The following is a 17,350-nucleotide window of genomic DNA, read 5'->3' on the forward strand; positions in this document are numbered from 1 at the left end:
GTCGGAAATTACCAACGAAATTTTTTTGTCGGAAAAATGCGGGATTTCCAACGAATTTTTTTTTTCGTTGGAAATTATCACCGAAAATTATTTTTCGCAAAAATTCGCGATTTCCAACGAATCTTTTTTTCGTTGGAAAGTAAAAAAAAAAAATTGTTTTCCGAAAAATTCGGGATTTCCAACGAACTTGTTTTTCGTCGGAAATTACCAACGAGAATTGTATTTTTTTGTCGGAAAATTTAGCGGATTTCCGACGATTTTTGCAACGAATATTTTGCAACGAATTTTTCCAACGATATTTAGCGACGAAATTTGCCACGAATTAATTTTCGTCGGAAATTACCAACGAAAATTGAAATTTTTTTTCGTCACTATTTTCGTTGGAAATTACCAACGAATTTTCCAACGAATTTTTCCCACGAATATTTCCAACGAATTTTTCCAACGAAATTTTTCCAACGAAAATTTAAATTTTTTGTCGGAAAATTTTGCGACGACTAATTACCAACGAATTTTTTTTCGTCGCAAAATTCGTTGGAAATTCGTTTTCCAACGAATTTTGACGAATTTTTCGTTGGAAATTTCGTTGGAAAACTCTTGTTTTTTTGTAGTGATTAACCTGCCAATAACTTATTAGTGACAACTTCTGGATAAATCGAATTGCATGTTTAAATTTTTCAAAACAAAATCCGAAAGTTGCGATTGGTATGGAAATGGGAGTGTCTACACTAAGTTTTTTGGGCTTAGTAATCCATTAGCTTTCCTTTCAATGTTTCGGGGAAAAGTGCCAAAAAAGTCTTAAACTTTTTTCATTAGTGCCAATTCAGTCCTAAATCTTTTTTTGGTGCCAATTCAGTCCTAAACCTTTTGCATTGGTGCCAATTTAGTCCTAAACCTTTTGCATTGGTGCCAATTTAGTCCTAAACCTTTTAAATTGGTGCCAATTTAGTCCTAAACCTTTTAAATTGGTGCCAATTCAGTCCTAAACTTTTTTATTTTTGTGCCAATTTAGTCCTTCCGGCCAATTTAGACCGGAATTTGCCTACGTGGACGCCTGCCGGCCGGTCACCGGCGCCGACGTGGACAATTTTAATATTTTTTAATATTTTTTGAATTTTTATTTTTTTTCCTTTTTTTTCTTTTTTTTTTTCCACTTTTTTTTTTTTGTTGTCTTCCTCCTTCCTCTGGCCGGTCGCCGGTCCGGCGACCGGCCAGAGGCCAGAGGCCGGCGAGCTCGAGCTCGCCGGCCACTGGCGAGGGCGGCCTCGCCCGGCGAGGGCGAGCCTCGCCTTGGTCGGGCGAGGCTCGAGCCCTCGCCGGAGGCCGCGGCGAGGGCGAGCCTCGCCCGACCGTGGTGAGGCCCGACCTCGCCGGAGGCAGCGGAGAGGGCGAGCCTCGCCACGGTCGGGCGAGGCTCGACCTCGCGGATCTGGCGAGGTCGAGCCTCGCCCAACCAAGGCAAGGCTCGAGCCCTCGCCCGGAGGCCGCGGCGAGGGCTCGAGCCTTGCCTTGGTCGGGCGAGGCCCGACCTCGCCGCGGCCTCCCGGCGAGGGCTCGAGCCTCGCCCGACCAAGGCGAGGCTCGAGCCCGCCGGGCGAGGCCACCCTCGCCGGCCTCTGGCCTCTGGCTGGTCGCCGGACCGGCGACCGGCCAGAGGAAGGAGGAAGACAACCAAAAAAAAAAGTGGAAAAAAAAAGAAAAAAAATAAAAATTCATAAAAATTCAAAAAAATATTAAAGTTGTCCACGTCGGCGCCGAGTGACCGCCGCCGGCCGGCAGGCGTCCACGTAGGCAAATTCCGATCTAAATTGGCCGGAAGGACTAAATTAGCACAAAAATAAAAGGTTTAGGACTGAATTGGCACCAATTTAAAAGGTTTAGGACTTAATTGGCACCAAAAAAATGTTTTAGGACTAAATTGGCACCAATGCAAAAGGTTTAGGACTTTTTTGGCACTTTTCCCCAATGTTTCGCATCTAGGAAGGTCACAACACATCCACTCATACATACAAAAGAAGAAGAGCCATCCAAAATGGGTGTTGACCGATGTAGTATCTGACTAGGTAATAATTGAACATCATGAATACGTCTCCGATGTCACAAACCACATGGGTGTGCCCAATCCGCCTCGTTGCCTTCCTTGTATGTGTTGGTCGTGTATGTGTTGTACTTCTTCTCCATGACCCACACGTCCATTGGCATCGACATCGAGCGACTGTGATTATTTAACATGTAATACCTTGTTTATCTTGTTTGCATTGGATGTTAATTTTGTGAATTTTTCAATCTTGATGTCAATGTAAGTACACCTCCTATCGATACTATGACGATAGAAAGAAAAAAAGAATGACACCATTATGTAATGACAAGTTTTAATCTAATGTATAGACTAATGAAGAATTTTAGATGGGTCCACGCCAGATGATCAAGTAATCTACAGAAAATATTATAGAAGAATATATGAACGATATGTAATATAAGGAGAGTGAATGAGATTTGGAAGAAATATGAGCAAAAAGCAAGGCCAATTACATATTGCGCGATCTTCGTTTTTATCCTATCACGATGTATTAAATAACTATACAATTTTCTTCACATAAATAATTTGATCAGGAGCATACCAATCTCTCTTTGGTATTATGATGGAGGATCATTGTTGCCTTTAACGCTATATAAGTTCTTAATTGCATAGGCTTAATTCATATTGTAAGGATATATATTCTCAAAGCAGAACTTAATTGACGATAATTATACAAACGTAGTGTTACTAAATCATTATTCGTTGGTGAATGACTAACTTGTTGAATATGAGTTTATTCATAACCCCTAGATAGCTGCTTTTCTAGACGGTGATAGTCTCAATTACGTATGCGCTTACATCATATATGTTTGCAATACAAGCCATTTATTTATGGCTGAAGCTGGTTTAATTACTTCCTAAACCATATGTACGAGTCTATGGCCACCCTATAGTGGGTTATATTAGCATGCCAATTTCTCCCATATAATTTCTTACTAAATATCTTGCAAATGATTTCCAAATTCATTTAGCAAATATTTACATGTTTGATTTGTTGTCAGTTATGCATAAGATCAATTTATTAATTTAATTTACATAAGATAACCGAATCAGCATTATCAATTTAACCTAACGAGAATCTCATTTAGTTTAAGTAGCTTGGAAAAATAATGTGAACTTGACTTTATAAATCAAGTTGGAGGTTCACTATGTTGAGACATAAAATATATGGAAATGTTAAGCAAGCCGTTAGGTTCAAAAAAATGAAATGGGATTAATATAGACAGAGACATTTGTGAGAAGAGAACCAAAATATATTTACTTTGTTCTAAACCAAATTTGATTCCTAGCTCTGAATCGAATGCGAACTTATATAGCAAACACCGTTGAAGAAACAAAATATTTCTTCGTCATTATTTCAATGTTCGATTTATGTTAATGGTGGAGCAAGGCCATGTGATACTGATTCAAATGCCAAACAGTGCCCATGATTTATTGGGTGTTTTTCTTTCCTATAAAAGGCACCAACTCTATCTTCGGGGACAATTATAACCCCAACTTTCAAGAGGGACAAATAAAGGCTCCAACTTTGGCCCTTTAGACAATTATAGTGTCAAGTATCTCGTGAAATTAAATATCTTCTTCTTTCCTTAAATTTGGATTGACATACTTCATTTGATATAATTAGACCACGAGTACAAGAAAACCGTCCCTAAAAAAGATAAAAAGAAACCATAAGTACACACAAAAAATATAAGAAAAAAGCAAAACTGGAAATTTTGAGGGTAATTAATGGAATATTCACGGTTTTTAAGGGTGTTAAAGGACATTGGCTAGACTTGTTCCCAACCCCAAAAATCATGCAATTTCTTGACCCATTTAAAAATTCAGGTCAAGCAGTAAAATTGATGCCTTTTTACGGGACTGATCCTTAATTTGTTGGTATTTCTAAAAGGTATACTTTTTGGTTCGATTGGTTCTTGGAAAGTATTCACAGAAAGCACATAACATCCAAGCAAACCTTGATTTTTAGCACTACAAAAAAATGAGGATTTAGCCACGAAAATTAGCCACGAAAAATTATTCGTGGCTAATTTGCTACGGAATTTGTGACGAAAACTAAATTCGTGACTAATTAGCGACGAAAAATTTTCCGTAGCTAATTTGCGACGGAATTAGCAACGAAAAAAAAATTCGTCGCTAATTTTGCGACGAAAAATAAATTCGTCGCTAATTAGCCACGGATTTAGCCACGAAAATAAAAATAGTCGCGAAAGTGAAGAGAGAGTTTATTTTCGTGGCTAAATCCGTGGCTAATTAGCCACAGATTTAGCCACGAATGTAAAAAAAGTAGGAAAAGTGAAGTGAAAGTTTATTTTCGTGGCTAAATCCGTAGCTAATTAGCCACGAATTTTGCCATGAATTTATTTCGTGGCTAATTAGCCACAGATTTAGCCACGAAAATAAAAATAGTGGCGAAACTGAAGAGAGAGTTTATTTTTGTGGCTAAATCCGTGGGACATTAGCCACGAATTTTGCCACGAATTTATTGCGTGGCTAATTAGCCACAGATTTAGCCACGAAAATAAAAATAGTGGCGAAACTGAAGAGAGAGTTTATTTTCGTGGCTAAATCCGTGACTAATTAACCACGAATTTTGCCACGAATTTATTTCGTGGCTAATTAGCCACAGATTTAGCCACGAATGTAAAAAAAGTAGAAAAAGTGAAGTGAAAGTTTCTTTTCGTGGCTAAATCCGTGGCTAATTAGCCACTAATTTAGCCACGAACGTAAAAAAAGCAGGAAAAGTGAAGCGAAAGTTTATTTTCGTGGCTAAATCCGTGGCTAATTAGCCATGAATTGTGCCACGAATTTATTTCGTGGATAATTAGCTACAGATTTAACCACGAATATAAAAAAAATAAGGAAAAGTGAAGTTAAAATTTATTTTCGTGGCTAATTAGCCACGGATTTAGCCACGAATTTTATTCCGCGGCGAATTTTGCAACGAACACAGAAGTTCGTCGCTAAATTCTTTTATCTGCCCGCCCTCACCCCGATTTTCTCTCTCTCTCTCTCGGATCCCCCTCGCTGTTCTCCCTCCCTCTCCCACACCCCCAAGCCTCTCAAGTCGCCCTGATCTACAAAATCCAACCTCTAATTTGCTTGCGTCTTCGGCGAATTTGATGCCTCATCGTCGTGAATTCGCAGGTCTGATCCCGAATCCGGCGCTGCTTCTTGCGGCCTCCGGCGATCGCCGCACGCGTCTAAGGTTTTCCTGACTCCAAACCCGATCGATTCGGCGGCGCTTCCGACGATGGATGGCAACAATAGTCCCCTCCCCCTTCTCCCTTTGTTCTCGCCTCTCGCCGGTGGTTTCCGCCCCCTCGGAGCTCGGAATCAGTGGTTTTCCGGTTCGTTATCTCGAGTTTCTTCCAGCGGTTCGCCTGAATTCAGCGAGGTGCGATCGAGATTCGCCATGGCTAGCTCCGGCGATGGAGAGAACGGCGAGAACCGCCGGACGCGACTGGACCGCGACGAGCCCGGCGATCTGTCGTCGATCGACGCGTCCTCGGTGGAGTCCGGGCCGAGCTCGAGGGTCTCGAGGGGGCAGCCGAGGAGATTGGGATGGCGGAGAGGCGACGTGCACGTCTTCATCTGGGGAGGCGACGGAGATCGTTGATGCAACGGAGCGATTGGGAGGATAGGGTTCTCGGTGGGCCGCGGGTGCTCGATATGCAAGTGGTTGGGGCCTGCCGCGCGGATGAGAGATTGAAGCCGTTGTTGAAGTCGAGTGAGTCGAGCAGCGCGGCTGCGGATCGGTTGTTGGCTCACCTCAGTCAGGTACTTATTGTTTCGATCCGGATTAAGTGTCTATCTGGCTCAAAGCGTTAGGGTTTTTTTGCTTATTTCATTGCCTGAGGATTGATTTCGAGATAATCGCGGCGTATGTAGCATGTATGGCTACGTTTTGGTGGCCTGTGAGGGGTAAATGCTTTACCGTGCTACTGATGATAGGGAGTCTCTTTTCAATTTTAATTTTCGTACGGATGGTTCAGAGTCCCTTATGAGATATTGCATGATTGGACCGTTATTGAGAAGGTTTGGGTAATTTGTTCAAGTTGTTATTTGATTTTGGCTTATTGGATTTGCTTTTGTTTTTAATCATCAGCATTTCGAGCCTGCAGAAGTTGGAATACTGGCCATATGCTTTTGCATGCCACTTGTTTCGATTCGAGTTGGCAAGATAGACAAGCAAGGGACTCTTCTTTGCCCCCACATCAACAAGGTAAATGAAGTTCTGCTCTGTATCGGTTTTCGGATTCTTGTATGTGAATTGTCTGTTGGCTTGTGAGCAGCTTAGTTTGGTTTCTGCTGATGAGTTGCCAATGTTTTCTGGTAATATACATAGTTCAGCTGCAGACTAATTTTATCAGTGGTGCTCATTGGTTTACTATTAGAATTTTGTTTGTTATCAAGTGATTTTCCTTTACGTTTCTCAGTTGCTATATGGATGATTATAATTTTTGGAAGTTTAACAAGCTTAGAATTGGCTTTATTAGGAGTTGTATTGTTTATGTTCTGATCTGTCGCATTTAAGTGGCGCATTTTCTGTCTTGTATCTTGTTCCCTTCATCTGGAGTGTAGTTCTTGTAAGCTTTCATTTTGTAGTGCGAGTGCGTACTATGTGTTTTGATTGAGCATTTGTTAGTTTTGTGTTTAGAGAACGGTTCTTCGTACCATTTTTCTACAATGTTTAAGGAGGAGTATGCTTGCTGTTTTTCTGTTCCTAGAGTTCCTTATCCTCATTATTTCAAATTTGCTAGTTTTTATTGCCATTTTGTGTGGTGGAGTTCTGTCTTTTGGTTCTTATTACAGCTAGCTATGTAATGCTAATTGTGGGCACCTCATCAGGAGATCATGTTGTCAGTCTTCTTTGCAAGCAGCCAGTTTAAAATATTCTAGATGAAAGTATTTGACACATATTGATATACCAGTAAGTTTGTGTAAAGTAAACGTCAGATGCTGGACCGTAACAGTTTTTTTGTTTTCTGATGTAGTTCTCTTCTTGCTGGAATTTTTTTGGATACATATGGATATAGGTATTGATGGCAGTAATATTGGCTGATGGAAAGTAGTTTATGTTTACCCTACTATTTTCTCTCTTCATAATGGGAGATTTACCCTCTTGACAATTATGTCATAGCATCAGAGTCTTCGAATTGAGCAGTTCTTGAATGTCGTTTGTGAGATTATTTTCCAAGAAATGGTGGATATTACTTGAATAATATCAACTTTGCATATAGTCCATGATATCACTGGAAATAATCTTAAGTTGAGGATTTAATGTTGTAGCTTCTTGTTGGTATCCATGTTCATTCTTCCCAATAAATATGTCTTTTGACTTGTAGGTGAAGTGGGCGTATCTTATTATGATCTCTGAATTAAGGGGGAGTCAAGGTAGTTTCATGCTCCTATATTATCTTGTCGACTGTTGCTTTTTGAATGTATATAGGATCTGAATTCAACAAGTAGAAAATGTTAGTGACTATTTTTGTTCTTATGCTTGTCATTTAGGTAGGTCTCGTGACACTGTAATTCTGATCTCATTAAGTTCTCTTCAGACAATTGGTTGTTATTGTTTGCATTTGACAATTAATATTTATGTGAACTGACTTTTTATATTACCCTCCGAATTTGTCACATTTACATCTCCATTTCCTTGAACATAGATGGTACTTGCTGTTTATATCTATGTCACCGAATTGTACTCATTTCTGGAACTGCTTGGTCTTTCAACATATTGTTAGAATTTGTGGAGTTATTTCGGATGCTTGAAAGTCATGCAAAGGAAATACCTTTTGTAAGATGTCCTAGAATTAAATCATAGGTGCAGCCAGAATAAGCATGTACACACAAGGATGCAGTTAGTTACATGATGATTCTTTTAGGTCTAAAGTTACCTGAGAAATTTAGCCAAAGTCAAGTATTGATATACACGGCAAAAAAAAAAAGGACTTGAGATAAATCCATTACATATGTGATAGGCGATAGATAATCCCATTTAGTGTTTTTACAGGAGATTTGCTTATTAGGCGTTGATACCAAACTTGCACATTGCTATAGTAATCTTTCCGTCACCGGCTAGTTAATTTCTTAGCTGTCTCAGAGAAATAGACAGTTTAAATTGTTTCTTGGTTATATCCCTGTTAATTTATGAGCTAGAGAACAGAATTTTTTTTGAAAATTTTATTTTTTCAAAATTTTATTTTTAAAAAAATATATTTTTTTTGTTTTTTCAGGACAAATTAGCGACGAATACAGTTCGTGGCAACTTTTTTTTAAAAAAAATAGAATTTTTTTTAAAAATAATTTTTTTTGCTTTTTCGAGGTAAATTAGCGACGAATTTTGCGACGAATACATTTCGTGGCAAAAAATTTTTTTTTAAAAAAATAGAATTTTTTTTTTGTTTTTTCGGGGCAAATTAGCGACGAATTTTGCCACGAATATAGTTCGTGACAAATTAGCGATGAATTTTGCGACGAATACAGTTCGTGGCAAATTAGCGACGAATTTTGCCACGAATAATTTGCGACGAATTTTGCCACGAAAAATTTGCGACGAATTTTTTTTCGTGGCAAATTAGCGACGAAAATTGAAATTTTTCGTGGCTAAATTTTGCGACGCCGAATTAGCGACGAAATTTTTTTCGTCGCAAATTCATTTAGCGACGAATTTTGGCGAATTTTTCGTGGCAAAATTCGTGGCTAAAACCTTATTTTTTTGTAGTGTAGAGTTTGGAGTTAATGAGTAGCTTCTACCATAATTCACAACATTTTCACATTGCAAATTTTCTTGGCTAAGCTTCATTCCCTTCATAGACCATGAATTAGTGCAAGCACGGGGCTATGGATTAGAGTTTGTATTTCTTAGGAGCTATTATTGGCGTAAGACGGAGTCAAAATTTATGAAAACCGAAACATGTCATTAAAAAAATTAAATAATTTGGAAAAGGAGAAATTAAATCAGTGGGTTGGTCCATGCTTGCATCACTTACGACCAAATCACATATGAGAATATTATCTAGATGAATTTGGAAATCATTTACAGGATATTTATAACTTAGTAGTTATTTACACGGGAGAAATAGGCATGCAAATATAACCGCTATAGGTAGGTTATAGACATATGGTTTATCAAGTAATTCAACTAGTTTCAGCCATGAATAACATGACGTTTATAACAAAGGAATATACATAAGCTATTGGCGGGATTTGCGTTCCTATTCAAGGAAAGGAGAGATTGTAGGCAAATCTGTATATTATTTATTTATTTTTTTTGTAACCGAGGTGTCCGGGCCAGCTTGTGCGCACCTCGACTATTCCTCGGGGGAGACTAGCACAGCAACTCACCGCCATGGCCCCCCACTTAAATCACAAGTGCTCAGCTGGGGAATCGAACCTGGGACCAGTGCGCCTAACCACACAATCCCAAGTACGCCCTAACTAACTGAGCTACTCATGGGTGGGTGCAAATCTGTATATTGTTAGTTTTCCTATTTTTTGGAGTTTTCTGTTTTTCGGGTTTGCTTGTTTCCTTTGTTGTGGCAACCCTTGTGTACAAATTGCAGAATATGCTGCTTAACTCTCACGACAAAAAATAAGAGAGTTGAGAGTTTTGTCCGAGGACGTAGGCACATTGCCGCACCTCGTAATTCTTTTATTCTTTTTGTGATTGCTTTACTAAAATTCAACATAAGCGCATATGTAACTAACGCCATCATTGTCTAAAAAAGGAGTTATCTAGAGGCAATAAATAAAGCTCATATTCAACACGTTCATTGTTCACCCGAATTTTTCTTTTTCCGTATGAAACTCTTGCTCCGGTAATTTCCGACGGATCAATGTCTGACTAGAGTTCATTCCTTTTGGCCATGGGTACAAATATGCAAAGGGAGAAATTGGTGTACCCCTGCTCAAATGGTTTATGTCAAGAAAATCCTTTTATTTCTAGGACATCCTGATAGGACGAAATGAAGATCACGCAACATTGGTCCAGCTTTTCGCTCGTAGTTTTGCCATATCTCTTCCACTTCTTTTACATTTTTTCATGATATCCTATGATAATTTTTTTTTTCCAAAGATTACTGGACATTCTAACCTGGCTCTAGGAAGAGAAGGATATCGAGATTGAAGAATACACAAAGTTGGCATCCCGATTCAAAAGAAGTGGTTTCTCATGGCGCTACTTTCAAATTTAAAGGGAGTATCAATGATACCGTCAGAAAGCCATTATCTTTACTTTTCAATCAAAGAGTAAATGAGTATGATGCCTAGGCTTGGTCCGATGATAACTTTTCAAATGCCACAAAAAGATGTATAAACTTTTACTTGGCGGACAAAAATATCCACCATTTAAATAATGACACCATTCTTGACTCGTCCTAACCCAGGTCACGGTGATTTTATGATGTATAAACCAATAAAATGTCTTGCTTTGGGATCTCTTGTTTAATTCATTCATATCTAGGTCAAGTTTCAATTGTGTGCCACATCGTTATTTATTCTTAATTCCCAAACTCTCTTACTATTCTCCATTTTTGTATTTTTTTGTTTAGGTAAGCCTGTCCCAACCCATTCACTTGCCTTACAAAGGAAATTCCTAATATTAAATTAGTGGATCACCATTGTCTTGGCAGCCTTCCAAGCTTACCTATACTAGGGCCTCTAACCCATCGTCGGCATGCTTTTAGGCCGCCTACCGGTAACGGGCTGGGCTGGTACTTCGGCCCATCACATGAAGATGACAAGATTCGAACTTATGGCCCCCCGTACCCAAAACAGATGCGCTGACCAGATTGCGCAACACCTCGTTTCCCCTTCCGAATATTTTTGTAACTACCAAAAAATGCGACATATTCACTATGAATCAAGAGATGTTTACGATGGATGAAGACGGCTTTTCTATCATTTAGGCATGTCCTTCGATGTTTTACGACCCACGAAATTTTGGTCGCTTGATGCAAAATGCCAAATTTTCTTTATTCTGAGATTTGCCGGATATGGGAAATAAAATTGCCAATATGGGTCTTATGATCAGTGTTGCAAGCGTGTGCTTTTCATTTCCTTTTCTCAGTAGAAGTTCCAATTTCTATAACCGTATGCTCATCGAAAGAATAATGATTTCGTAAAAAAAAACTAACTCTCTCTATCTCTCGCTTATGACTCGCTCAACAAACTCGCTCAAACCGAAGTGAAAACGGCGGATCTTAATGGATATCTGGAGATTGAAAAATCTGATAGTGATAGGGATTTGTTGTTTGAAATAAGAAAGAAGGTGGCTAAAAACAAGGAACGGATGAAGATCGTTCAGGTGTTGGAGAAACAAGGTGGCCAAAAACAAAGTCATCGTCACTTCATGGTAAGGGCGGGACGATTCTTCAGCTTTACCCTTTTCTCCTTGGTGTTAAATTCTCATGATCACTCCCGCCGCCGCAGCCAGCCATGGCCCTCCGCCAACGCTCACACCATGTTCAGCAAGCCCTCCCGCAGCGAGTTCTAGCGACCGTTCGACGAACTCAGAAGCTTTCTGGGCATCTCTTGCGGTCTTTTGCCGACGTTGCTCCCTGTAGCGAAGCATCACCCAAGCTGATCCTGACGAGCCCCCCAGCTTCGCGCGCAGCAGCAGGTCCAGCGATTGGTGTGCGGCCACGTCCTGTGCCTGCCCCGCGCCGCTCGAGAGCCTCGCTGATTGCGTCTCTGTTTTACTGTGTTTTCTTATCAGTGACGTCGAAGAGGTCGGCTCCTGCCCGTCTCTTCTTTGCCGATGCCGATCACCAGCAACGATGCCTCCAAGACTTGTTTATCCTGAGTCTAAGGGAGAGGCTGACACTCGGTGAAGCCATGAAGGACCTCGACTTGAAGGCAGGTAAAGGTTCCTCTCTCTCTCTCTCTCTCTCTCTCTCTCTCGCTATGTTTTTGTGTGTGTCCGTGGAATTAATCGGCGGCGTTTCGTGAAACGGGTTTCACGTGTGATGCTGACGGCGATCGCGAAGGATTTCCTCTCGAACTCTGCTGATGCAAATGGAGAAGCCAAGTACATGAACGTCCTCGTAAGTTTCTCCTCTTGACTAGTATTTATATACGGATGTCCTTCTAAGCGTTGTAAGATGTACATCATTCGTGTTTGGTGAAATCAATGAAAACGATATGTGCTTGATCTCACATCACGCCGATCCTTTATCTGATGTCTGTGAACTAAAGCTGAGGAATCTCTTTCGTGTGCAATTATGTTCTGGTACTTAAAAATGGATTAACCCTAGATTTACAATTGAATCAATCGTAGTTAATTTTTTATTTCCAATTTAAATGACTCACACGAGGGCCGCCTGTACCGATTTCAGCAAGAAGTAGTAAATTGAAACATTTCTGCTGTTGAGATCGAGCTCGAGGACTCAGTCGATGTAAGTTTCCGCACCTCACATGCCAAGGTTTCTTATGCTCTGTAATTACTTCTGACGCTGTGGTAACATGTGCGTAGTACAAGGACTTAGATGAAGAATTTCTTAGACGGGTCACTTAAAATACTCAGTGATATATTGGAATTTTCACCGAGGCCTTTGATGAGCTCATGCCAGAACCCACGGAGCCCTTTCCGGATGATGATCACGACATGCTTTTAATCCAGAGGTCTGAAGATAACAGAGAAAATGTGGACGGTGTGGATCCACTTCAGAAGATGCCTTCTGAAATCAAACTATACTTGTAAGCTTCATTAGAGGCCTTGTCCTTTGATACTTTAAACGCCTAATTTGTTTACTATTGACTACTAGTCCAGTTAAAACGATGCATTCATAACTGAAATTTGAGGGTTCCCCAAAGAAATTTGATTTTCTTGCACCAGTATTCATCCACGAAACTGCAGAATTCAGCATGCAGTGAGAAAAGTTCTCCCCTATTTCTCTAGTATGTTGTGCAATGCTTTGGCTTTCTGCTAGTTGGCCAGCACCTGAGCATTGCGTGCAATATTGTCAGCTTCCAAGCAAAATATGATGTTTGTTTGTTTGTTTCTTCGCTAGTTGTGTCTTCCTCTTGAATTTTTTTGTTCAGTGAAGTTGACAATAGAGCATCTTCGAAAGGACGGCCATTAACTATTAGAGAGGTCAAAGCATCTTATATTGGTCAGCTAGTAAGGACATCTGCAATCATTACACGCTGTCCAGATGTCAAGCCGTTGATGCAAGTGGCTGTTTATAAGTGTGAACATCTGCATCATGTGTTCTTGTTGTGATTTGAACATGTTCACGCAGCTTCTTAGTTTGATCATCCTTCGAAATCAACATCTGCATCTCCAAGGTAAGTACCTGTATACTCTGTTCTCGGAGAAACAAAGACAAGAAATCTTAACTATTGGTTCCCTGAAGATCATGTGCCATTGAGTTCCAGTTTGTGATTTGAACATGTTTCATTACATGTGTGATGGTTAGAATATAGATTGCGGCATCAATGAGTTCCCCGGTTGATGAAGATTTTTTATGATGTTAATTAGTTTTTGAAGCTAGAAAAATGATGAACAGAGCTAGGTGAATTATGAACAAAGCAAAGAGTTGATCATGTCTATGTAGGACGTTTCAAAGAAAAAATAAATGAAAGAGGCAAAGGGAAACCAAGCGAAGTATAAGAAGAATAAAAAAGGAAAAAGAAATTAAAGGGAATAAAAAATCGTAAATTACTATAAAAACTGACAAAAATTAAAAATACATAAAAATTAGGTGGTTGCATCTTAGGTTGTAGTGTTAGTTAAATTTCATTTTAGTTCGGGCTGATTTGTTTAGGGAGATATTTTCTTTGAATTTTCGAAATAAATCCAAACTTTAGATGGTCCTTTTTTTCAGATGAAATAAATGAAAAGAAAAAATGTAGAAAATGTTAAACTTGTATAAAATTGAAAAGATCAAAATCTTATTGCATTAATATTAGATTTGCATTTAAGGATTAGTTCATATACATGTTTTTCCTCCTTTGTAGATTTCATTAACAATAGATTCCTTTTAGATATTAGAATTAGTATTACACTTCTGAATTTATTTGATTTTAGCTCATAGGGTTGCTCTACTATCACTAAAGATGAGGCCCTGTGATGTTCTTTACCCGACACTGCACTGGGTTATTTTACCGTACCTTACCTTTTGTTTGTTCTTCATTATTGTTTTTGATGTGTTTGTTGTGATTGCTCTTATATCATTTTTTGTGTTGTGATTCATTGTTGTAATCGAATGGTTAAGTTACATTCTAGGACCATAATAAACATAACAAAGATTGCATGCACAGATAGCACACGAAAACATTAGAACTCATAATTGGATAAAGATCGCATCAGACACATAGTTAAAAATGAATCAAGTTAGGTAATAAAAGGGTATTAGTTGAAAAACTAGTGTAATCAAGTCTCTAGAACTCTGGTTGTGTAGGAAGGGAGGTATTCTCCCATATCTCATTTGGTTTCTACCCAAACTCAATAGGCTAGTGGTGACTTTATCATATAGAATTCTTATAGGATTAACCACTTAAAATAAAATTCCAATGTCGAGCTAAGGGCTTGGGAGGATGGGCGCCGATTGAGAACTGTTGGTCCTCAACTTGACAAGACCTATAAACCTGTCTCCCGGGTTGGTAGACCCACTTCAGGAAGGTCGCGATTGATGTATAAAGAAGAGATCGCATTTGTAATGTTAATTTTTCCCGTAACAAGAAGAATGCACGTTGAGAAATCCCTCTGCCTTCCAAATTTCCTTCAAAATGATCCACAAATATGGAAAATTATTCATGAAACAATACTCCACACAAAAATTACTCCCCATCTAATTCCTCATATTAGACTTTCGGAAATTCGAGCACTTCATCCATGTCTTGGATTTTGATAATAGGTGATTTTTGCAAATTCCTCAATTCGTCTATCCAGAGTTGAATGTTGCCCTTCCTCCCAAAAGTCCTTCCCGCTTTATCAAGAAACTGTGGAAAACCAACGAATTCTCTAATCATGACTAAATCAAAATTCTAGATGGAAAACTCTGCTTAATCCTTAGCCAGCAGTCCTCCAGAAAATGTGTATTCAACATGCATGGCAATGCACCACACGCTTATGGCACATGCACAACACAAGAAAATTTCGGCGAGGCCAAGAAAAAGAGTGTGGCTAAACTACATAGTGGGGTCAGACTCAAATGGGCGAAACAAAAAATTCACAACCACTTATCAAAGACTTCTTGTTCTCAAGAAATTGAATTTCCAAAGAAATTTTTGTCGGCTTTTTCTCTTTTAAAATTCATCATAGTAATTCTTTTTTTTTGTCCTCGTCCACATCAGCAAACATCCCTCAATTCATATTGCCACGCACAAGAATAAGGCCTTGTCGATGGCGATTGCCTTGTATAGCGATAAGAATGTCATCGTTAATACTCCACTCGTCACTCATTTCAGGGCGATGGTGATTGCGTACCCCAGTGCACGCAACCTCAGTGGGAAGATCTCCGAGCTTTACACCCATATGATTGGCCCCATCCTAATGGAGAAGAAGGCCGCATAGGACAACACCGAGGAGATGCACATGGTCACCGCCCACATGAGCTTTGTGTGGCTGTGGTCGATGACAATGAGGCTCCTACTGATAGAGTCGAGCGAGATGATCATCCCGCCGATGCTACTCGCAGCAACGATTGGGCGGCAACCGTTGTTGCTAAATAGTGTCGGCAAGATGATCTTCTCGCTCGCCTCTCTCAGAATGTGTCTCACCATCATCGCCCATAGCAACATGAAACCCATATTGGCCGTGGTCATGTGAATCACCTCATTGTCCTAGGTGGCCTTCTTCTCCATCGGGATGGGGCCAGTCACATGGGTGTACTTCTCAAAGATCTTTCCGCAGAGGTTGCGTGCGCTGGAGTGCGTAATCGCTGTTGCTGTTAATCAGGTGATGAGAGCAGTGTCATCGATGATGTATGCGTCGTTGTACAATGCAATCATTTTCCAAAGGTCCTTCTTCTTGTTCGCGGTGATTGTGAGTGTCACTTGGGACTTCTTTTGCATGATGAAGCCGGAGACACGGGCGAATATCGGAGAAGATGGGGCAGTTTTCAGTAAATAAGCTAAGTCCAACATTTTCATTCATTCGGTTTTCTGTAGCTGGTTTAGTTGAATCGTGTCGTTCCTCTTTTGTTGATTCGCAGAGATATTGCCGTTGAGAATAGCTTACTCACATGCTGCCGCCTTTCACTGGAGTTGCACCACCCTCCAGTCTTTCTGGTCTTTATCACCAACTCATCATTTGGGTAGTATAAACTTGATTAATTGAAGCTTGGGAATATATTGACTTCTGATTTTGAGTCATATACTTGGAGCATGCATCCTTTTCCTTCTTGTCGTATTGCAGTCATGGATAAGCTAAGTCCAACATTTTCGGTCATTCGTGGTGCTCGGGGACGTGCAGTGTACGATGGAGGAGTGCAGGCGCATGATCGCGGAGGTGGACAAGAACGGGGACGGGTTCGTGTACTTCGAGGACTTCGCTTCACACAGAACTGCATGAAATCGAGAGCAGGCGATTGCCGTCCAGATTAAAGAGTTGCTTAATTCCATGAGAAACGGAGAATCTCTAGTTTGATTAGGCTTGATTTGACTGTTACATGAAATATGCAAGCACGAACGTTTTGTCTAATGTTCTGGTCACTATGACTGATGAAAGACGAGGATTGTATACAATGATTACTTGCTGTTAAGATTAGTCTTCGGTCTTTATGAGTGTTATTCGACTCGACTCGCATGTCATTTTGATTATATTAGAGTACGTATCAATATAGGAGCGAACTGTGTGGGATACATGAACTCCTCGCCAAACCCATGCATATACATGTCTTTTATTGATTAAGCGGGACTGAGTGGCGTGTTGTCCATAAGCATATGCACTCTTATATCTTCCTAAAATGATTGCTTGTATTGTTCATGACGACAAATTTCTAATGCCATGCATGACATTAGACTACGATATTGCTGGCGATAAGGAGCAATACTTGGCGACGCCGGTGACGATGGCGGCTCTAGAAATTGCCGTGGCCATGGTTAAAGGATTGCTAAAAGAGAGGAGAGGCATAGGGCTAAGTAGGATTTCTTGTATTTTGAGTATATGACAATTTTCACATCATTTGGACGACTGTCTACATCTCAATGGAAGACCTTTCTTCTATTGGGTTGGCCTTGATATACTCAATTTTTTTTAATCGTCCATAACTTGTATATTTTTTACCCAATAGGGGCGATTTATGTGCATTCAGAGAG

The 17,350-nt window shown here is 39.9% G+C and overlaps 1 long non-coding RNA gene across 1 annotated transcript; it reads left to right on the plus strand.

The window, feature by feature from the left end:
* Positions 1-12,103: 12,103 nt before the first annotated feature.
* LOC130138041 (uncharacterized) lies at positions 12,104-16,724 on the plus strand. Its single transcript, XR_008816466.1, has 6 exons — positions 12,104-12,132; positions 12,424-12,483; positions 12,561-12,784; positions 13,130-13,375; positions 15,500-16,347; positions 16,449-16,724. It is a non-coding gene; the product is annotated as an uncharacterized LOC130138041 (long non-coding RNA).
* Positions 16,725-17,350: the final 626 nt, after the last annotated feature.

The sequence above is a fragment of the Syzygium oleosum genome, unplaced genomic scaffold, assembly GCF_021117445.2.
Source record: "Syzygium oleosum isolate NSW1041296 unplaced genomic scaffold, Sole_v2.1 Sole_v2.04, whole genome shotgun sequence".
NCBI classification, from domain to species: Eukaryota; Viridiplantae; Streptophyta; class Magnoliopsida; order Myrtales; family Myrtaceae; genus Syzygium; species Syzygium oleosum.